The sequence below is a fragment of the Rhodnius prolixus genome, unplaced genomic scaffold, assembly GCF_049639745.1.
Source record: "Rhodnius prolixus isolate KJV_2025 unplaced genomic scaffold, Rpr scaffold_6, whole genome shotgun sequence".
NCBI lineage: Eukaryota > Metazoa > Arthropoda > Insecta > Hemiptera > Reduviidae > Rhodnius > Rhodnius prolixus.
In genome coordinates, this window is record NW_027411634.1 from 14,259,652 (window position 1) to 14,284,433 (window position 24,782).

The 24,782-nt window shown below is 31.6% G+C and overlaps 1 protein-coding gene and 1 long non-coding RNA gene across 2 annotated transcripts in view; both read left to right on the forward strand.

The window, feature by feature from the left end:
* Ten-a (Teneurin-a transmembrane protein) overlaps positions 1–24,782 on the forward strand; it is a 1,628,256-nt gene that overhangs the window by 138,208 nt on the left and 1,465,266 nt on the right. The window lies entirely within an intron of this gene.
* Positions 4,488–23,864, forward strand: LOC141461171 (uncharacterized). The gene is made up of 3 exons (XR_012462638.1): positions 4,488–4,920; positions 22,144–22,369; positions 23,206–23,864. It is a non-coding gene; the product is annotated as an uncharacterized lncRNA (long non-coding RNA).

A 24,782-nucleotide genomic window follows, 5' to 3' on the forward strand; every position in this document is an offset into this window, starting at 1 on the left:
TTATTATAGGTACAAAACTTATTACGCCTTTCAAACAACCTCATGGCTAGAATAGTCCAAACTCTTTAATAGCCTAAGTAATGGAAATAATAGAAAATTTCATAAATTAAGATAAGACAAATTTCAATTGTTCACTCGGTAATAACTGTTTCAAAGATAAATAATTCACACGATCAATACAATTTTTGATAAACCGGCATACTTTTAATGCAACTGATTGTTATAAGCAGTGTCAAAAGACGAAAAGAGTTGTATAAAGCGCTAGTTGCGTAAATTTTTGGAACTGCTATCGATTGGTTTCATTGATTATCAATAGAGTGCATATAGTCCCTTATCAAGCATGTAAAAAATCTTAAGATCCATAGTTCTAAAATTACAACGGTTTGAATTAATGTAATGTTGCCGCTAGAAAATGGAGGTTTCCTCGTGAGATAAAAAAAAATCAAATTCAAATTGTTAAAACTTCAGAAGCGTTGAATCGTCCGAAAAAAAATGCGAAAATGTTTACATGAAGACTAATCCATTATAGCTTTCTATCCCAGTTCTCGACCATTTGCTCTCCAAAACTTCTTTGATATCCTTAGAATTCTTAGATTCCCTATCCTCGCCGTTTCACCTAAATAACTCTTACGAAGCGTAAGTATACCCTTAGCTTAGAACAAAAACGCACTTTATAGTGGTCACTAACCTGGATAAAACTGTGCTTAAACACCAATAGAAATTAAAGATGGGAGTTATGCTTTGTGAATAAATAAGAGTCGAAGAAAGTAGATAGCATGAATCACCAAAAGTCACAATAATAGTTAATGGAATCGGTTTTGTGCTGCTTCAAATAAAATTCATAAAATATTCTTTATATTTTATTGTTACTTCAATTAATAAAGTAATTATCTACTTGGGCTAATCTTTACATTAAAAAAAAATGGTCGAAGGAAATTGCGTGACTATTTTATACAAGATTTTTATTTATAACTTCAAATTGAGAACATAAAAAGGTTAACTGGCAACCAAAATAAATATTGTAGTGACATAAGAAATTTACAGAGCCTACTTCACTCGAACATACATGAAAGTACCTTAACGGGCTATAGACAAGACGAAATTCATAAATTACAAGGTTGAAACCAATTCAATGACAGCTAACAGAGCCTAATAAGCTCTCTGGTAAATCGATAACCCCCGTAACATACACTCAGCTAAAGAATGTGGGCAGGTAGTTCTCTTTAATTAACATTTGTTTATTTATGAAATTTTGTTTAGTAATTACTTCCATGTCTATTAGACAATCGCTGTAGTAAATTGTAAGCAGTAAGGCAGTACTTTGTTTGTTTTTTTTCTTATAGAGGTAACTAATATAATTGGTTTGCAGAACAATGAAGAGGTAATAATTATTCTTACTTTTAACTAAATACTAAAGTCTTCAAAATAGTTTACATGATGAAAACGTTAATTAATCGTCATTTTTCAAAAATGTATATACTTCTAAATATATATATATATATTTTTAAATACAGCTTCTTTAATTATTCATAACTTTGAAAATAAAATGGCCATTTAAATGATTCTAACTGCTTTGACTTTATAGCAAATTATATTTAAATAAACTTTGTCCAATTACATGTTTTGCTAATAATTTTAGAAGATACAAAACATTTAATAAGGATTTTCTATGAAAAAAAGCAAAACAAAAATCTTTTGATCAATGGTAGCGACCTCTAAATATAAATCGATTTTGCTCTAATACGGACGAAACTTTTTGTTTTTAAATGAACTTTGATTTTCCGCCCGGCGCTCTTTAAAATTTAAAAGTCATCATTTTTTTGAAACACCCTAATATGGAGTTACACTAACGGGACACAGAAATGAGGAGTAACTAATAAACTTTGTCCAGTAGAACCTGCCGAGTCCGTTAACAGTAGCAAAGGCTGGAAATGATTTCTAGATTCTTACATACACTGAAAAAATATAAAGTTATGCTTTCAGGTTTCTAGAGTCAGAAGTCACGTTTAATTATTACATTATTAAATTATTCCTAGAAAGATGAAGGTGACTTTTGAAAGTAGGTCAGGAAGATTGGCTACCTTCTGATGAACTGTGTTGCTTCATTCTGAGTGGTCTAGGTCGCATTTTCTCTAGAGATGCTGGAAATAAATAGACCTGGAAGGAGTGCTTTGGAGAAAGGACATTACACTAAAACTAAAAACTTTGAAATTTGGTATTAAGTTAACTAAGAATTTCTCATACAAATTATTAAATAAAATCCAAGGCCTAGACCGGGAATCGAACCCATTACCACCATTATAATTCTCAGCTTTGCAGGCCTCTAACTGCTAGGCTATCGTAAATAAATAAACAATCTTTTGATTATTTAAATGAAAAATTACTTCCTATGCCAGCAAGCATGAAAATAAAAAGGTATTGAAAATGAAAGTCTGAAAATAAGCAAAGCATTTGACGAGAGGAATTAAAATAAACAACCTTCTGACCCAAATAAATCTTTTCATTTTACAGGGAATCGAAAAAGTCCTATAATACTAACCCCAATCTAGCAAGACTATAAAGATTAAAATATTAAACCAAGTATTGCAATAAAACAATGCTTACTTTACTCTATACGACAGATTTTGTTTATGAAAACGAAATTACTAAAACTATTTAACTTATCATAGTAGATATTTGAAAGCAGTATTTTGGAATAAGTAACCTTACTGACCTGAATAGGGAACTACAGGTTATTGATCTTTTAAGAAAAACATGGCTTATTAGATCATTTGTATGTCAATAAAATAGGAAAACAATTCTGTTTAAATAAACCAATATCGTTTGTGGTTCTGAAGAATTAGTCAATTATTTTATTTTTATTTTTTAGGAGTATAGGAGTCTATATAATCTAAGCAAATTGAGAATTCCAGCGAGAAATAAATTTTAGTGAACTATAACCTATATTTAGATCTATTTGTATTAAATATACATACGATATTATACAGTTTTATGTTTTATGTATATGTTTTTGGCTTATTCATTAGCTCTCCACAATCTCCTGTCTCGGCTTATTCATTAGCTCTTCACAACCTTTTAATTCCAAAAGTTTATTGAGTAGTTTAAGAAAATCTGTGATTTATTCACATTATTTGGCATATTTCTTTAATTAACTAAAGAATAACACACAGATCTAAACTCATTAAACGAAAATCCTTTCTTTTGAAATTGGTACCTAACACTCATTTAACATCATATTCATTTTTCTTCTTTTTATTTTATTTTATTATTTGTAATGTAAAATTTATATTTAAAAAATCGTGATTTGATGATTCTGATCAGTTATATTCTTATGGTAGGTGAATTCCTTTCATAATGCCGACGCTGTTTTGACGCCTACTTTTTTGCAATTAATCACAGATTTCTGCATCAATTTTTAACATAACCCCAATGCATTGTATACCGTTCGAAAGGTGATCGTATGAAGATGTTTTTCATAAATAGTGCACGTTTTTTACATTTATAATATTTTTGAGAAAAATGAAGTCGAAAGTTTTTGGAAAAAATTAGAAACTTGCTATTCCTTATGTTTGGGCCACAAAGTGAAAAACTTGATATTATAATTTTGAAATATAAATTTGCTTAATTAAAAGTAAATTTAACCTTCTTTCTAATGAGCTTATTGAAATTGCTGTAGCTTTAATAGTTTGAGAAATATAGGCAACTTTTTGCTAAAAAGTAGTAATACCTTGAAAAAGCATAAAATTAAAAATATCTATAAAACGGAGCCGAATCGAGCCATAGTTTATATGAAATTTTTTGCAGCAAATGATGCCCAGAATCGCCTCCCGAAGTTACGGTAGTCTTATGCTGAACACCCTGTATTGTATATTTACGAGTATACATATATAAAATTTTTGGGTTTAACTATTCTAAATTCATGAATTTAATGAGAGAAATGGATATCAAAGGATATCTATTTTGAAAATACCTTAAAATTCCCTTTCAGAAGTTCATTCCTGACTTGACAAATTTTGAGGCAATTAAACGGATAGTTGTTTTTACATTTCTGGAGATTGCCGAACTTGATGTAATATATATTTTCTTTCTAAAATTAAGTTAGATACCTAGAGAATTTTAGATTTTATTACTTTTCGTAAGAACTTTTCCAATAATTCTAGTGACAATAAAGGAAGCACCTTAGAAGGTAAGTTTGGAATAATGCGATAAAAGAGAACAGGAGTACATTAAAGTTAGTAAAAGGAGAGTTTTTCTTGTAGTTTGGGCCCATTCGAGGGATATTACTTGCCAGTAGTGAGTGACATACACTCCTACATGCGACTAACTTGTTCAACAGACAGTTTTACTACTGAAAAACAGCGTCACTTCGTTTGGCACAACATACTGAGTACAAACTCTTTAAAAAGAAAAGCCTTCGATAAACATTTCCTACTTGAAAGTCTTCTACTAGCAACTGGAAAAAAGAATTCTACTAAAGAGTTCATTAAATCTGTTTATTTTCTAAGGATTTTGTTTTGTTTTCAAGCTCGTTAAAATGACTTTCTGGCAAACACTTCAATGTTCTCTGAAAATTTAATATTGCTAACTCATTAATGATAAATATCTAATGGAAAGATTAATCTGATGGTCAAAAAAATTAAGAATCATATGTTCATGTTGCTATCTGAAAGTAATCTTCCACATTTAATCCAAATCTGTTGTAGTGATTATTACAATTTGTTGTAAAATAGTCAGCTGGAATTTCAAAAATATTTATTGATCTATCAAGGCACTCACCTAGATAGAATAAAAATGAATGACAGTACGACCGATTAGAATATTAATTGAACTACAATAGATAGTGCTGATGTGCCTGGTTTGTTAACTTACCTTGAATGCAATGACCCTACGAAGAGTATCTATCAACTTTGATGCACTAAAGTGAGAACTTGATTAATTCCTTTGGCTAATTCCTAATTAATACTGATTAGTCACTTGATTTAGTGACTGAATCTTATTTAAATATCAGCTACAGTTTTTGCAGCTCTTATCGAGTTATGTGAAATGTAATTGGCAATAAGTAAAATTTCTAAAAATAAACTCGTATTAATTTAGGCTGCTTAACTATTATTTTTCTTTGTATTACAAATGCTTCTTCTTAGCTGTAAAAAAACATAAAATTTGTTACCTTCGTCAGAATAAAAAGATATATCACTTGTTAATTCATTGACTCATTTACAATAGTTTTAAAATGAATTCTGCTAATAATTATAGAAAAGAATATTCGTAAAAATGATAGCTGCATTTATAAACAGTAGAGTTACGATTGATAAGCCAAAGATAGCTTGCTCTAAATTCATGCAGACTCTGCTAACAACATATTAGTGTAAAGTTTTGACCACTTATACACTATATTTTCCTCAGTTGTAAGCTATAGTTTATTTGTGTACAGATCTGTAAATTGAAGAAATAAAAAGGGTTGAAAATTTTTTGGGTCATGAAATCCTGTAAAATTACGGCCGATCTATAACTTCCTCTGTAAACAACAAAGTCATATGTTCTCTTATATTGTTATATTCTCAAATATTGTTCTCTTATAAACTTTATTTTCCTCAGTTATAAGCTATAGTTTATTTGTGTACAGATATATAAATTGAGAAGATATAAAGGGTGGAAAATTTTTTGGGTCATGAAATCCTGTAAAATTACGGCAGCTCTATAACTTCCTCTGTAAACAACATATTCTTATGAAATTTTGTTTTCCTATACACTTTGTTTTCCTCAGTTGTAAGCTATAGTTTATTTGTGTACAGATCTATAAATTGAGAAGATATAAAGGGTGGAAAATTTTTTGGGTCACGAAATCCTGCAAAATTACGGCCGCTTTATAACTTCCTCTGTAAACAACATATTCGTATGAAATTTTGTTCTCCTGTACACTTTGTTTTCCTCAGTTGTAAGCTATAGTTTATTTGTGTACAGATCTATAAATTGAGAAGATATAAAGGGTGGAAAATTTTTTGGGTCACGAAATACTGCAAAATTACGGCCGCTTTATAACTTCCTCTGTAAACAACATATTCGTATGAAATTTTGTTCTCCTGTGCACTTTGTTTTCCTCAGTTGTAAGCTATAGTTTATTTGTGTACAGATCTATAAATTGAGAAGATATAAAGGGTGGAAAATTTTTTGGGTCACGAAATACTGCAAAATTACGGCCGCTTTATAACTTCCTCTGTAAACAACATATTCGTATGAAATTTTGTTCTCCTGTACACTTTGTTTTCCTCAGTTATAAGCTATAGTTTATTTGTGTACAGATATATAAATTGAGAAGATATAAAGGGTGGAAAATTTTTTGGGTCATGAAATCCTGTAAAATTACGGCAGCTCTATAACTTCCTCTGTAAACAACATATTCTTATGAAATTTTGTTTTCCTATACACTTTGTTTTCCTCAGTTGTAAGCTATAGTTTATTTGTGTACAGATCTATAAATTGAGAAGATATAAAGGGTTGAAAAATTTTTGGGTCATGAAATCCTGTAAAATTACAGCCGATCTATAACTGCCTCTGTAAACAACAAAGTCATATGTTCTCTTATATTGTTATATTCTCAAATATTGTTCTCTTATAAACTTTATTTTCCTCAGTTATAAGCTATAGTTTATTTGTGTACAGATATATAAATTGAGAAGATATAAAGGGTGGAAAATTTTTTGGGTCATGAAATCCTGTAAAATTACGGCAGCTCTATAACTTCCTCTGTAAACAACATATTCTTATGAAATTTTGTTTTCCTATACACTTTGTTTTCCTCAGTTGTAAGCTATAGTTTATTTGTGTACAGATCTATAAATTGAGAAGATATAAAGGGTGGAAAATTTTTTGGGTCACGAAATACTGCAAAATTACGGCCGCTTTATAACTTCCTCTGTAAACAACATATTCGTATGAAATTTTGTTCTCCTGTACACTTTGTTTTCCTCAGTTGTAAGCTATAGTTTATTTGTGTACAGATCTATAAATTGAGAAGATATAAAGGGTTGAAAAATTTTTGGGTCATGAAATCCTGTAAAATTACAGCAGGTCTATAACTTCCTCTGTAAACAACATATTCGTATGAAATTTTGTTTTCCTATAGACTTTGTTTTCCTCAGTTGTAAGCTATAGTTTATTTGTGTACAGATCTATAAATTGAGAAGATATAAAGGGTTCAAAATGTTTTGGGTCATGAAATCCTGTAAAATTACGGCCACTCTATAACTTCCCCTGTAAACCACATATTCGTATGAAATTTTGTTCTCCTATACACTTTGTTTTCCTCAGTTGTAAGCTATAGTTTATTTGTGTACAGATCTATAAATTGAGAAGATATAAAGGGTTGAAAATTTTTTGGGTCATGAAATCCTGTAAAATTACGGCCGCTCTATAACTTCCTCTGTAAACAACATATTCGTATGAAATTTTGTTTTCCTATACACTTTGTTTTCCTCAGTTGTAAGCTATAGTTTATTTGTGTACAGATCTATAAATTGAGAAGATATAATGGGTTGAAAATTTATTGGGTCATGAAATCTTGTAAAATTACGGCTGCTCTATAACTTCCTCTGTAAACAACATATTCGTATGAAATTTTGTTATCCTATACACATTGTTTTCCTCAGTTATAAGCTATAGTTTATTAGTGTACAGATCTATAAATTGAGAAGATATAAAGGGTTGAAAATTTTTTGGGTCATGAAATCCTGTAAAATTACGGCCGCTCTATAACGTCCTCTGTAAACAACATATTCGTATGAAATTTTGTTCTCCTATACACTTTGTTTTCCTCAGTTATAAGCTATAGTTTATTTGTGTACAGATCTATAAATTGAGAAGATATAATGGGATGAAATTTTTTTGGGTCATGAAATCCTGTAAAATTACGGCCGCTCTATAACTTCCTCTGTAAACAACATATTCGTATGAAATTTTGTTCTCCTATACACTTTGTTTTCCTCAGTTGTAAGCTATAGTTTATTTGTGTACAGATCTAAAAATTGAGAAGATATAATGGGTTGAAATTTTTTTGGGTCATGAAATCCTGTAAAATTACGGCCGCTCTATAACTTCCTCTGTAAACAACATATTCGTATGAAATATTGTTCTCTTATACACTTTATTTTCCTCAGTTGTAAGCTATAGTATATTTGTGTACAGATCTGTAAATTGAAGAGATATAAATGGTTGAAAATTTTTTGGGTCATGAAATCCTGTAAAATTACGGCCGCTTCCTCTGTAAACAACATATTCGTATGAAATATTGTTCTCTTATACACTTTATTTTCCTCAGTTGTAAGCTATAGTTTATTTGTGTACAGATCTGTAAATTGAAGAGATATAAAGAATTGAAAATGTTTTGGGTCATGAAATCCTGTAAAATTACGGCCGCTCTATAACTTCTTCTGTAAACAACATATTCGTATGAAATTTTGTTCTCCAATACACTTTGTTTTCCTCAGTTGTAAGCTATACTTTATTTGTGTACAGATCTATAAATTGAGAAGATATAAAGGGTTGAAAATTTTTTGGGTCATGAAATCCTGTAAAATTACGGCCGCTCTATAACTTCCTCTGTAAACAACATATTGGTATGAAATTTTGTACTCTTATACAATTTGTTTTCCTCAGTTGTAAGCTATAGTTTATTTGTGTACAGATCTATAAATTGAGAAGATATAATGGGTTGAAAATTTTTTGGGTCATGAAATCTTGTAAAATTACGGCCGCTCTATAACTTCCTCTGTAAACAACATATTCGTATGAAATTTTGTTCTCCTATACACTTTGTTTTCCTTAGTTGTAAGCTATAGTTTATTTGTGTACAAATCTATAAATTGAGAAGATATAAAGGGTTGAAAATTTTTTGGGTCATGAAATCCTGTAAAATTACGGCCGCTCTATAACTTCCTCTTTAAACAACATATTCCTATGAAATTTTGTTCTCCTATACACCTTGTTTTCCTCAGTTGTAAGCTATAATTTATTTGTGTACAGATCTATAAATTGGGAAGATATAATGGCTTGAAAATTTTCTGGGTCATGAAATCCTGTAAAATTACGGCTGCTCTATAACTTCCTCTGTAAACAACATATTGGTATGAAATTTTGTTCTCCTGTACACTTTGTTTTCCTCAGTTGTAAGCTATAGTTTATTTGTGTACAGATCTATAAATTGAGAAGATATGAAGGGTTGAAAATGTTTTGGGTTATGAAATCCTGTAAAATTACGGCCGCTCTATAACTTCTTCTGTAAACAACATATTGGTATGAAATTTTGTTCTCCTATACACTTTGTTTTCCTCAGTTGTAAGCTATACTTTATTTGTGTACAGATCTATAAATTGAGAAGATTTAAAGGGTTGAAAATTTTTTGGGTCATGAAATCCTGTAAAATTACGGCCGCTCTATAACTTCCTCTGTAAACAACATATTCGTATGAAATTTTGTTCTCCTATACACTTTGTTTTCCTTAGTTGTAAGCTATAGTTTATTTGTGTACAAATCTATAAATTGAGAAGATATAAAGGGTTGAAAATTTTTTGGGTCATGAAATCCTGTAAAATTACGGCCGCTCTATAACTTCCTCTTTAAACAACATATTCCTATGAAATTTTGTTCTCCTATACACCTTGTTTTCCTCAGTTGTAAGCTATAATTTATTTGTGTACAGATCTATAAATTGGGAAGATATAATGGCTTGAAAATTTTCTGGGTCATGAAATCCTGTAAAATTACGGCTGCTCTATAACTTCCTCTGTAAACAACATATTGGTATGAAATTTTGTTCTCCTGTACACTTTGTTTTCCTCAGTTGTAAGCTATAGTTTATTTGTGTACAGATCTATAAATTGAGAAGATATGAAGGGTTGAAAATGTTTTGGGTTATGAAATCCTGTAAAATTACGGCCGCTCTATAACTTCTTCTGTAAACAACATATTGGTATGAAATTTTGTTCTCCTATACACTTTGTTTTCCTCAGTTGTAAGCTATACTTTATTTGTGTACAGATCTATAAATTGAGAAGATTAAAAGGGTTGAAAATTTTTTGGGTCATGAAATCCTGTAAAATTACGGCCGCTCTATAACTTCCTCTGTAAACAACATATTGGTATGAAATTTTGTACTATTATACAATTTGTTTTCCTCAGTTGTAAGCTATAGTTTATTTGTGTACAGATCTATAAATTGAGAAGATATAATGGGTTGAAAATTTTTTGGGTCATGAAATCTTGTAAAATTACGGCCGCTCTATAACTTCCTCTGTAAACAACATATTCGTATGAAATTTTGTTCTCCTCTACACTTTGTTTTCCTCAGTTGTAAGCTATAGTTTATTTGTGTACAGATCTATAAATTGAGAAGATATAATGGGTTGAAAATTTTTTGGGTCATGAAATCTTGTAAAATTACGGCCGCTCTATAACTTCCCCTGTAAACCACATATTCGTATGAAATTTTGTTCTCCTATACACTTTGTTTTCCTCAGTTGTAAGCTATAGTTTATTTGTGTACAGTTCTATAAATTGAGAAGTTATAAAGGGTTGAAAATTTTTTGGGTCATGAAATCCTGTAAAATTACGGCCGCTCTATAACTTCCTCTGTAAACAACATATTCGTATGAAATTTTGTTCTCCTATACACTTTGTTTTCCTCAGTTGTAAGCTATACTTTATTTGTGTACAGATCTATAAATTGAGAAGATATAATGGGTTGAAAATTTATTGGGTCATGAAATCTTGTAAAATTACGGCTGCTCTATAACTTCCTCTGTAAATAACATATTCGTATGAAATTTTGTTCTCCTATACACTTTGTTTTCCTCAGTTGTAAGCTATAGTTTATTTGTGTACAGATCTAAAAATTGAGAAGATATAATGGGTTGAAATTTTTTTGGGTCATGAAATCCTGTAAAATTACGGCCGCTCTATAACTTCCTCTGTAAACAACATATTCGTATGAAATATTTTTCTCTTATACACTTTATTTTCCTCAGTTGTAAGCTATAGTTTATTTGTGTACAGATCTGTAAATTGAAGAGATATAAAGAATTGAAAATTTTTTGGGTCATGAAATCCTGTAAAATTACGGCCGCTCTATAACTTCCTCTGTAAACAACATATTCGTATGAAATATTGTTCTCTTATACACTTTATTTTCCTCAGTTGTAAGCTATAGTTTATTTGTGTACAGATCTGTAAATTGAAGAGATATAAAGAATTGAAAATTTTTTGGGTCATGGAATCCTGTAAAATTACGGCCGCTCTATAACTTTCTCTGTAAACAACATATTCGTATGAAATTTGGTTCTCTTATACACTTTATTTTCCTCAGTTGTAAGCTATTGTTTATTTGTGTACAGATCTGTAAATTGAAGAGATATAAAGGGCTGAAAATTTTTTGGGTCATTAAATCCTGTAAAATTACGGCCGCTCTATAACTTCCTCTTTAAACAACATATTCGTATGAAATTTGGTTCTCTTATACACTTTATTTTCCTCAGTTGTAAGCTATTGTTTATTTGTGTACAGATCTGTAAATTGAAGAGATATAAAGGGCTGAAAATTTTTTGGGTCATTAAATCCTGTAAAATTACGGCCGCTCTATAACTTCCTCTTTAAACAACATATTCGTATGAAATTTTGTTCTCCTATACACCTTGTTTTCCTCAGTGTTAAGCTATAGTTTATTTGTGTACAGATCTATAAATTGAGAAGATATAATGGGTTGAAAATTTTTTGGGTCATGAAATCCTGTAAAATTACGGCTGCTCTATAACTTCCTCTGTAAACAACATATTGGTATGAAATTTTGTTCTCCTGTACACTTTGTTTTCCTCAGTTGTAAGCTATAGTTTATTTGTGTACAGATCTATAAATTGAGAAGATATGAAGGGTTGAAAATGTTTTGGGTCATGAAATCCTGTAAAATTACGGCCGCTCTATAACTTCTTCTGTAAACAACATATTCGTATGAAATTTTGTTCTCCTATACACTTTGTTTTCCTCAGTTGTAAGCTATAGTTTATTTGTGTACAGATCTATAAATTGAGAAGATATAATGGGTTGAAAATTTTTTGGGTCATGAAATCCTGTAAAATTACGGCCGCTCTATAACTTCCTCTGTAAACAACATATTCGTATAAAATTTTGTCCTCCTATACACTTTGTTTTCCTCAGTTGTAAGCTATAGTTTATTTGTGTACAGATCTATAAATTGAGAATATATAATGGGTTGAAAATTTTTTGGGTCATGAAATCCTGTTAAATTACGGCCGCTCTATAACTTCCTCTGTAAACAACATATTCGTATGAAATTTTGTTCTCCTCTACACTTTGTTTTCCTCAGTTGTAAGCTATAGTTTATTTGTGTACAGATCTATAAATTGAGAAGATATAATGGGTTGAAAATTTTTTGGGTCATGAAATCTTGTAAAATTACGGCCGCTCTATAACTTCCCCTGTAAACCACATATTCGTATGAAATTTTGTTCTCCTATACACTTTGTTTTCCTCAGTTGTAAGCTATAGTTTATTTGTGTACAGTTCTATAAATTGAGAAGTTATAAAGGGTTGAAAATTTTTTGGGTCATGAAATCCTGTAAAATTACGGCCGCTCTATAACTTCCTCTGTAAACAACATATTCGTATGAAATTTTGTTCTCCTATACACTTTGTTTTCCTCAGTTGTAAGCTATACTTTATTTGTGTACAGATCTATAAATTGAGAAGATATAATGGGTTGAAAATTTATTGGGTCATGAAATCTTGTAAAATTACGGCTGCTCTATAACTTCCTCTGTAAATAACATATTCGTATGAAATTTTGTTCTCCTATACACTTTGTTTTCCTCAGTTGTAAGCTATAGTTTATTTGTGTACAGATCTAAAAATTGAGAAGATATAATGGGTTGAAATTTTTTTGGGTCATGAAATCCTGTAAAATTACGGCCGCTCTATAACTTCCTCTGTAAACAACATATTCGTATGAAATATTTTTCTCTTATACACTTTATTTTCCTCAGTTGTAAGCTATAGTTTATTTGTGTACAGATCTGTAAATTGAAGAGATATAAAGAATTGAAAATTTTTTGGGTCATGAAATCCTGTAAAATTACGGCCGCTCTATAACTTCCTCTGTAAACAACATATTCGTATGAAATATTGTTCTCTTATACACTTTATTTTCCTCAGTTGTAAGCTATAGTTTATTTGTGTACAGATCTGTAAATTGAAGAGATATAAAGAATTGAAAATTTTTTGGGTCATGGAATCCTGTAAAATTACGGCCGCTCTATAACTTTCTCTGTAAACAACATATTCGTATGAAATTTGGTTCTCTTATACACTTTATTTTCCTCAGTTGTAAGCTATTGTTTATTTGTGTACAGATCTGTAAATTGAAGAGATATAAAGGGCTGAAAATTTTTTGGGTCATTAAATCCTGTAAAATTACGGCCGCTCTATAACTTCCTCTTTAAACAACATATTCGTATGAAATTTGGTTCTCTTATACACTTTATTTTCCTCAGTTGTAAGCTATTGTTTATTTGTGTACAGATCTGTAAATTGAAGAGATATAAAGGGCTGAAAATTTTTTGGGTCATTAAATCCTGTAAAATTACGGCCGCTCTATAACTTCCTCTTTAAACAACATATTCGTATGAAATTTTGTTCTCCTATACACCTTGTTTTCCTCAGTGTTAAGCTATAGTTTATTTGTGTACAGATCTATAAATTGAGAAGATATAATGGGTTGAAAATTTTTTGGGTCATGAAATCCTGTAAAATTACGGCTGCTCTATAACTTCCTCTGTAAACAACATATTGGTATGAAATTTTGTTCTCCTGTACACTTTGTTTTCCTCAGTTGTAAGCTATAGTTTATTTGTGTACAGATCTATAAATTGAGAAGATATGAAGGGTTGAAAATGTTTTGGGTCATGAAATCCTGTAAAATTACGGCCGCTCTATAACTTCTTCTGTAAACAACATATTCGTATGAAATTTTGTTCTCCTATACACTTTGTTTTCCTCAGTTGTAAGCTATAGTTTATTTGTGTACAGATCTATAAATTGAGAAGATATAATGGGTTGAAAATTTTTTGGGTCATGAAATCTTGTAAAATTACGGCCGCTCTATAACTTCTTCTGTAAACAACATATTCGTATGAAATTTTGTTCTCCTATACACTTTGTTTTCCTCAGTTGTAAGCTATACTTTATTTGTGTACAGATCTATAAATTGAGAAGATATAAAGGGTTGAAAATTTTTTGGGTCATGAAATCCTGTAAAATTACGGCCGCTCTATAACTTCCTCTGTAAACAACATATTGGTATGAAATTTTGTACTCTTATACAATTTGTTTTCCTCAGTTGTAAGCTATAGTTTATTTGTGTACAGATCTATAAATTGAGAAGATATAATGGGTTGAAAATTTTTTGGGTCATGAAATCCTGTAAAATTACGGCCGCTCTATAACTTCCTCTGTAAACAACATATTCGTATAAAATTTTGTCCTCCTATACACTTTGTTTTCCTCAGTTGTAAGCTATAGTTTATTTGTGTACAGATCTATAAATTGAGAATATATAATGGGTTGAAAATTTTTTGGGTCATGAAATCCTGTTAAATTACGGCCGCTTTATATCTCCCTCTGTAAACAACATATTCGTATGAAATTTTGTTCTCCTATACACTTTGTTTTCCTCAGTTGTAAGCTATAGTTTATTTGTGTACAGATCTATAAATTGAGAAGATATAATGGGTTGAAAATTTTTTGGGTCATGAAATCTTGTAAAATTACGGCCGCTCTATAACTTCTTCTGTAAACAACATATTCGTATGAAATTTTGTTCTCCTATACACTTTGTTTTCCTCAGTTGTAAGCTATACTTTATTTGTGTACAGATCTATAAATTGAGAAGATATAAAGGGTTGAAAATTTTTTGGGTCATGAAATCCTGTAAAATTACGGCCGCTCTATAACTTCCTCTGTAAACAACATATTGGTATGAAATTTTGTACTCTTATACAATTTGTTTTCCTCAGTTGTAAGCTATAGTTTATTTGTGTACAGATCTATAAATTGAGAAGATATAATGGGTTGAAAATTTTTTGGGTCATGAAATCCTGTAAAATTACGGCCGCTCTATAACTTCCTCTGTAAACAACATATTCGTATAAAATTTTGTCCTCCTATACACTTTGTTTTCCTCAGTTGTAAGCTATAGTTTATTTGTGTACAGATCTATAAATTGAGAATATATAATGGGTTGAAAATTTTTTGGGTCATGAAATCCTGTTAAATTACGGCCGCTTTATATCTCCCTCTGTAAACAACATATTCGTATGAAATTTTGTTCTCCTATACACTTTGTTTTCCTCAGTTGTAAGCTATAGTTTATTTGTGTACAGATCTATAAATTGAGAAGATATAATGGGTTGAAAATTTTTTGGGTCATGAAATCCTGTAAATTCACGGCCGCTCTATAACTTCCTCTGTAAACAACATATTCGTATAAAATTTTGTTCTCCTATACACTTTGTTTTCCTCAGTTGTAAGCTATAGTTTATTTGTATACAGATCGATCAATTAAGAAGATATAATGGGTTGAAAATTTTTTGGGTCATGGAATCCTGTAAAATTACGGCTGCTCTATATCTTCCTCTGAAAACAACATGTTCGTATGAAATTTTGTTCTCTTATACCCTTTGTTTTCCTCAGTTATAAGCTCTAGTTCTTTTGTGTACAGATCTATAAATTGAGAAGATATAAAGGGTTGAATTTTTTTTGGGTCATGACATCCTGTAAAATTGCGACCCTCTATATCTCCGACTGTAAACAACATATTCGTATGGAATTTTGTTCTCTTATACCCTTTGTTTTCCTCAGTTATAAGCTCTAGTTCTTTTGTGTACAGATCTATAAATTGAGAAGATATGAAGGGTTGAATTTTTTTTGGGTCATGACATCCTGTAAAATTGCGACCCTCTATATCTCCGACTGTAAACAACATATTCGTATGGAATTTTATTGTCACATACACTTTACTTTTCTTAGTTATATGCTATAGTTTCATGTGTACAGATCCATAAGTTGAGAAGATATTGGGTATTATGTTTCGCAAGAGTTAATCTGATTGTTTCTTTATTTCCGAATCAATCGCAACTGAAATGAAAAAAATGAAGTAACGACCAGAAGATATTACCAGAAGAAGCCCAACGACTATGATTGAATCATTTTCGTTTATTTAGAAAGGTTATTCGCAAATAACTTTGTTACACATTGTAACTGCTAAGTCCCACTGATGTTAATACCCAAGTAGAAACTTAACACAGTAAAAGAAAGGAAAATAATCCTCTTTTACTTTTACTACTTACTAGTGTGGCATCTTTAATGCTTCTTACATTGTACTTAAATTATATATTCATTATAAATAAAGTTATACTGTCAAGATTTTCAAAATACTTTTTTGGAAGTTCTATTTTCAATTTAGGGCAGCTCAATTTAAATTTCAACTCTGTTCGGTTTACATGACTTTAGAACGTAGAAACACTACGTTCTGGCCTTTCTAGCTTTCGTTTCTAGATTTTTTCACAGTTTTAGAAGTTCTTTTTTCAAATTAAGGCAGCCTAATATCTACATTTCAACTCTATTATGCTCTATTACTGCCATCAGACTCATATAGATTTTAACTTTATTTGGAATAAAGCGGTATTGCTGACGAGTTGTGTATTCTATTTTAAGTTTTCATCAAATACACATTTTGAGGAAACTTGCACCCGAAAAGTTGTTTTTCCTTACCTTTTACTTTTAAATACAGGTTGTTTTCCTTAATTATGTATTTTTATTTGTTTTAGTTCTTATTAAATTTTCTTTTTGATTTGTTTTGATTCTCTGCAATTCGATGCTGTAAAGAGCTTTTTGCGTTTCCATCATTAAATTGTTCATTAACTTCCTTTTGCTGTACTTAGCTGTTGAAGTGAAATATTTTATATGTGTTGCTGCCTTAACTTACTAAATTTAAGAATATTATAATTATAAAAAAAACGTATTCTTTTTATGTTAACACCTAATTACGATGAGTTTTTTTCCCTAAGATTATGGAGAACAATAACTTGCTAGTTACCATATTGCCCATAAAAACCAAAACTAATTTTCCATTAAACTGATGAAAATAAAGTTTTGAAACTTAGTGTAACCAGAACTATAAAACAATGTGGAAACTGTTGTATAGTTACATAAAAGCAAACGAGGACAAGTAAACAACCAACTGGGAGTACTTTAAGTATGGCATTATCCCTTTCGACCTGCGTCATATTAAACTCACCATGTTTTCGACTTGGTTTACTTCACTATACATTACAATATTTAGAATATTACTGGCTCCTCTCACTGGGACAGTTCAAAAAGACATTTCAAATTTTGTTTCTGCATTTTTAGCCTTGAATTTGAATTTGCAATGGAATTCAATTAATTTCTGCATAGATTTAAACATTGTTCTACGTTTTGACAGCACATATAGTTTTTATTTTTATTTATTTTTAACCTTTAATAATACATTTTTATATTGGGAGGATACCGATTTGCTCAATAGTGGACGTGTTCTCTCATTACAGACTAAACTATAGGATTATTATATTGTATATTCATTTTTTAAATTATTTTATATACGAATTAGATAATTTTTACTAAAAGGGTCGTACAAATAAATCCATTTAGGACATTGTTATCTGAACTACGCTCAAGTGTCGTATAGATGAACCTCAGATAAATATATCCTAAATCCTAGATTCAGATATGAGTGAACTTATACTTATGTTGAAGTAAATCCAACTACTTAAGAATCTAAGTTATCTGAGCGGTTAAAGGCAAGAAATAGGCGTAGTGCCAAACATGAATTGTGGTATAACTGGGTTTGATTCTCGTTCTAGACCCTTGGATTTCATTTTAAAGTTTAATTCAAAGAATTTATAGTAAATTAAGTTTGCTATCCGCCTCTAGATATCTTATAGTCAATTAAAATGTAAAGCTTGCCTGATAAAAACAGGCACTACTGTAATTTTTTATTATTATTTTACATTTTAATAAATCGGCAACCTCTTTTTAATTGAACTCCCTCAGTATTGCAACTACTAAACGGGTAATTCGAGTCACAAATTATTCTCTAATTCAACTGGATTAGATTTAAGAGATGTAAATTGGATGTAGTGAGAATTTGTAATACTTTTTTTTTTTTTTTTTTTTTTTTTTTTTTTTTTTTTTTTTTTTTTGGCGCATCAACAGCTGAGGTCATTAGCGCCCGGAGCTTTTTCCAGTGCACTGCCGGCCTCCGGACAGTGTTCTCTCGTTACAGACAACACTGTCCATCACCGGACAGTGAGCTGTAAGAAGCTCCTAGGAAGAGAAAATCTAAGGGTCAGCAGCTGGATTCGAACCCGGGACCTCCGCGTGGGAGTCCAGTATGCTAATTTGTAATACTTAAATTAGAACATGTAGATTTTCATCAAACTGTTTACTTGTAATTAGTAAAACTAATTAAGTCAATTTAAACCATGGTCAATTTAAAATGGCCGCAAAATAAGTGTTCAAATAAACCAATGTTTGTGTAATTTACAGTATCCTTCCGACTGTAATAATTATGTTTTATACGAGGTCTGTAAATTAAGTAATGAGACTGATTTTTTAATTTTTTTTTATTCAAAAAGAATTACAATTCTATATTGTCACCTTCAAAATAACTTCCTTCTGAAGTCACACAGCGCTGGAGACGTTTCTTCCACTCCTCATAGCAGTGCTCGAACTCCGATACTGAAATAGCCTTCAGCTAGTCGGTTACAGCCGTTTGAATGTTTTCGACTGTCCCAAAATGAGTTCCCTTGAGGTGATTTTTCAACTTCGGGAAGAGAATTAAAGTCACAAGGACTCAAGGTCAGGCGAATAAGGAGGCTGAGAAGCCACAGGAATGTTTTTACTGGCCAAAAAACTAGTTTATTGAAATTGCTGTGTGACAAGGAGCATTATCGTGATGCAACACCCGCTTGTTCTTGATGTTTGGTCTCACACGAATGACCCTTTTTCAAAGTTTTTCAAGAACCACTCGTGACCGTTTGACCTTGAGGTAGAAACTCTTTTTGGACGATTCCGTGGATATCGGAAAAAACAAATCAGCATGCATTTGATCTTCGACTTTGCCATCCTTGCAATTTCAATAAACAGAGCTTTTGGCCAGTAAAAACATTCTTGTGGCTCCTCAGCCTCCTTATTCGCCTGACTTGAGTCCTTGTGACTTTAATTCTCTTCCCGAAGTAGAAAAATCAACCTCAAGGGAACTCATTTTGGGACAGACGAAAACAATCAAACGGCTGTAACCGACCAGCTGAAGGCTATTCCAGTATCGGAGTTCGAGCACTGCTATGAGGAGTGGTAGAAACGTCTCCAGCGCTGTGTGGCTTCAGAAGGAAGTTATTTTGAAGGTGACAATATAGAATTGTAATTCTTTTTGAATAAAAAAAAATTTAAAAATCAGTCTCATTACTTAATTTACAGACCTCGTATGTTTAGAAATATTCAATTTGGAATAATAACATTTTCTATCAATTTTTTTAAATTGTACAAGTGTCTTTTTTAACGTTTTATACTTAGAAGAATACTAGCAGAAAGAAGAGAGATGTAAGTAGGAAAGTGGCAAGAAGGACAGTGAAGAATGGTAGAAAAATGGCTAAAGTGGCTACTTGGAGACATTGGCTGTCACTCACAACATTCTGCCCTCAATAAGCACCTACCATTCTTTCTTTCACTAACGGCCCTACCATACTCTTCTTGCCGCCTCCTTTCAGATCTCTTCCTTCACTCCCTCTCTTTATATATACACACACATCTTTCCTTGCACTACCTCACAACAAAACTACATAAATTTCATTCCATAGATACCTTCGACGTCAATTTGAGTTATATTCCCTTTTGCTAGCTAGTAGTGTATTTTCCTTAACAATTGTATTGTACACAATAGAAATCGTTCTGATCAGTGCTTCAACCTTATAGAATTCCAAATGTTTCCTTTACGGTTTTCCTTGTCTATGGCAATTTTTCTACTTATATTGCAAAAGCAACAAAAAAAACATTTATTTGATCATGCAAGACTTTAGAAATGAATTCCAGTAAAATGAAGTTTAGTTTACATAGAAAAAATGTGAGGATTATCTTATTTATTTTAGTGACTCGTGAGTTTTTGAAATGCGAATACTTGTATGAGTTTGTGAGTTAGAAATTCAAAAAAGTCTTTATTATTTTCTAGTCACGCAACTTTCAATTAAACAATAAAATCTTCTTTTATTTTTGTAAAGAAGTTTTAATGCTTCTTATTTCTCTGATTAAGATAACAATTTTCTTCATTCAAACTACTTATCGTTATACGAGGGTCGTTTGAAAAGTCCGTGCAAAAATAAAAACTACTTAATTTTTTGGCGTAACCCTTTTTTGTTTTTCAACATAGTCTCCTTTTAGGCTTATACACTTCGTCCAACGCTGCTCTAGTTTGTTGATCCCTTCCGAACAATAGGATTTGTCCAAGTCTGAAAAATAGCCATTCGTTTCTGCAATCACCTCCTCGTTTGAATAAAATCTTTTTCCCGCCAGCAATTTCTTCAGATTGGGGAACAAATAGTAGTCCGAGGGAGCCAAGTCTGGAGAATAGGGGGGATGTGAAACGAGTTGGAACCCTATTTCCATTAATTTTGCGACCACAACTGCTGAGGTGTGAGCTGGTGCGTTGTCGTGATGGAAAAGGACTTTTATGTGGGCCAATCGTGGGCGTTTTTCTTGCAGCTCGGTTTTCAAACGGTCCAATAACGATGAATAATATGCACCTGTAATAGTTTTACCCTTTTCCAGATAGTCGATGAGGATTATTCCTTGCGAATCCCAAAAGACAGTCGCCATAATCTTCCCGGCCGAAGGAACGGTCTTCGCCTTTTTTGGCGCAGATTCCCCCTTGGTAACCCATTGTTTACGAATAGATTGTTCTTTGGTCTCAGGAGTGTAGTGATGTATCCATGTTTCATCTACAGTGACGAAACGACGCTTAAAGTCCTGCGGATTCTTCTGGAACAGCTGCAAACCGTCCTTGCAACACTTCACACGATTTCGTTTTTGGTCAAGCGTGAGCAATCGCGGCACCCATCTTGCGGATAGCTTTGTCATGTCCAAATGTTGATGCAAAATATTATTTTCCCGTTCATTCGAGATGCCCACAGCACTAGCAATCTCACGCACCTTCACTCTTCTGTCAACCATCACCATATCATGGATTTTATCAATGATTTCTGGAGTAGTAACCTCAACAGGGCGTCCAGAACGTTCATCGTCACTTGTGCCCATTTGGCCACTCCGAAAATTTTGAAACCACTTATAAACTGTTCTAATCGAAGGTGCAGAGTCACCATAATGTTTATCAAGCTTCTCTTTAGTCTCCTGAGGCGTTTTGCCTTTCATAAAGTAGTGTTTAATCAACACTTTGTACGGACTTTTCAAACGACCCTCGTAGTTATAGTTTATTTAAAGAAGGGACTGGCTAATTCAGGGGTCGGCAACCTGCGGCTCGCGAGCCGCATGCGGATCTTTTATCCAAATTGTGTGGCTCTTCAGCCTGCCCAAAATACATTGTATAGTTTAATTTTATTGAAACAAATGAAAATTTCATTTATTAAAGGTAATTTTTCAAAGATAATTTTAAATGTGATAGGTTCGAAATTGAATAGAATTGTACAATATCAAAATAATGTACTTGATTTATATTGTAAGACTGCTGCCTTTTCATTAGTTAAGTTATTATTATTTTGTTTATTTACTTCGCAATATGTGAAAATAAATATATAAAACATTTATATGTTATTGAATATCATAAAATAATAATTTGCGAATACAAACGATCTACAGAGTTTGTTTACACTTGCGGCTCTTGGTAAGATTTATTAAAATTATTTAAGGAGAAATGGCTCTCTACTTAAAAAAGGTTGCCGACCCCTGGGCTAGTTGATTAAGCAATTGCCTCTCAATGAGGAGGATTACAGGTATGAGGCCTGCTTTTTTTTTTAAAATTTTATTCCTTCCTTGTAGCCTATTACAGGTTACCAATCAGTGGTGGTCTTTAACGAGAGAACGTGTCCGGCGCGGCCGGGTGATCTAAACAGATTCTATGCGCCATTGTTGTTTACATGATGTTAATGAGTGTATAAAAAAACAAAAAATATAACCTTTTCTCATGGAACATCCTTTAAAACTACTGTTCTACTTGATTTGAATGTATTGAAGAAGACACGCTAAGACTGAAGATTTAAACAAGGTAAATTTATGCACATTAAAATCTAAAAACAAGGGTTAGCTTTTCTTTAAGTTTATTGCATTTGTCAGGATTCCGATCCAATGTGATACCTAGATCATTGACACAAAGATATGTGCCGTTTATTTTGAAAGTGGGGGTAAGTCCATTTTTTGTTATTTCGAGCTATTTAAGGTTTTGCGGTTCAATAAATTTAAAAATATTGGTAAATATTAATAGACATATTTTTTGTATTTTGTGGTGTTAGATAATGTAAGTTTATAATCCAATAGTGTTTATAGTGCTGGCTAAGGAAAATAAAGTTTTATTATAACTAAATGGACTTGCCTCACTTTCAAAATTAATGAATTATTGTAATCGTTGATTTAAATAAATAATATTTCAGTCGTATCAGTCTTTTTTTAACAATAAAAACAAAATACTAATCAATAGTTCAACTATTCTTCTTCTTTTTTTGAATCATTTTGGCCCGAATTGCCTTCGTATTCAGATTCTGATTCCAAGATTCTTCTTTTATTACCGATTGTCATGGGTCTTATTTCTACAAACATAATAAAATTACTTACAAATGAGGATTTTATTGAAATGGCGTTATTACCCAGAAAAGTATTTTTATTTTATTTTTGTTACCTACCAAATTCACTTTCAGATGCATCAGCGTTATAATTACCGTTGTAATCGGTTTCAGCCATTTTTTATTTTTATAAAATAAACCAAAATCCGTAATTAATTTTCAAATAATGAAACTTTTTTCGTACACCGAGCACAAAACAACACAACTTACTTTTTATATATATTTATTGGCTTCAAATCAAATTATAAAATGTACATATTTACAGGAATAAAGAGGTTTCAGGCGATAGTGCCTATATACACTCAACAGAGCTTAAAATAACACAAAGTAAGAAAAATTAATATTAAATACTAAGGAAAAAAGAAGAAAAAAAAACCTTAACTACAAATAAACAGTACTAAAACAAAATATGTTTTAGTCTCTTATGTTTGTATTTTTTGTATGCAAGAGATGTTAGATCGTAATTAACTATATTGGATACATACAAGTGTGTGCTGGCTTCACACAAGCTGACAAATTTTTCTGAAAGAAGGTACACTTGCGTAGAGACACTGGCCACATCAAGTGTGGCATGCATGTAGTCGATTGGTGTCCAGCGAGGGTAGGACCCAATCAATCTCAAACATTTATTCTGCACGCGTTGTAATTTTTTATAGTTTGTGGGGCAAGTATTAGACCAGACTGGGGCCGCATATAGCAATACAGACCGAATATACAGGTAGTAAATTAACTTTTTATTTACAAAATTCAAGTTTGAAGTTTTATTGAACAGAGGAAATAAGCTACACAAAATACCGAGCGATTTGTTGCAAATTGAATTGATGTGTTTTGTAAACGTCAGCTTTGAGTCCAACACAACACCAAGGTACCTGACCTCTCTTTTCCAAGGGAGATCAACACCATTAACTTTTACAAAATTTATGACTTGGGGCCTCCTACGTGTAAACAAAATTATTTCAGTTTTCGCTTCATTGGGTTTTATTCTCCACTTATTAAAATATTTAAAACTTTTTCCAAGTGCAATAGAAAGATGCCTGGCTATTGTATCCACTCTAAAAGACGACAGAAAAAGTGCAGTGTCGTCAGCGTATAACGAGCATTTTGGTCTGAATTTAAGTTTTGTTATGTCATTTATGAAAATGTTAAAAAGTGTGGGACCAAGGACTGAGCCTTGGGGTACACCAGCCGCAATTTTTCTAAAGCCAGAAGTAGCGTTACCAACTGTAACACAAAATTGACGGTGTGTTAAGTAACTGTTAACAAAGTGGACTAAGTACTTCGGAAAGTTGTACTGTATTAACTTATAAATTAGACCATTATGCCATACGCAGTCAAAAGCCTTTTCCACATCGATCAGAGCCATCCCGGTGTGCTTATTTAGATTAAAATTGTGCTCAATTTCGTCAATAACTCTGGCAAGTTGTGCAGTTGTAGAGTGTCCCGCCCTAAAACCGAACTGATCAGGGGACAGAATATTATTATTCTCAATAAATGAACTAAGTCTTTTCAAAACAACACAACTTACTTGATAGCCGATAATATAAGTCGAATGTTATACAATTCACAGTTTTTCAGAGCCAATAATACTAAAATTTCCCGATGTTGGTGTTATTATCGAAACACAAAATTAAGATGTACTTATTATTATTAAATAATAATAAATTTTATGAAATATTGTACAATCACCGATTACCAATACCAAAGATAGATAGATAAGACATGATGTTAAACCATCACATTTGCTTCACCATACAGCAACCGGAGTTAAATTTTGCTGTACGGTTAAATAATTTCAACCTAAGATGGACTTGCACCATTTTCAAATTAAACATATTTACAATA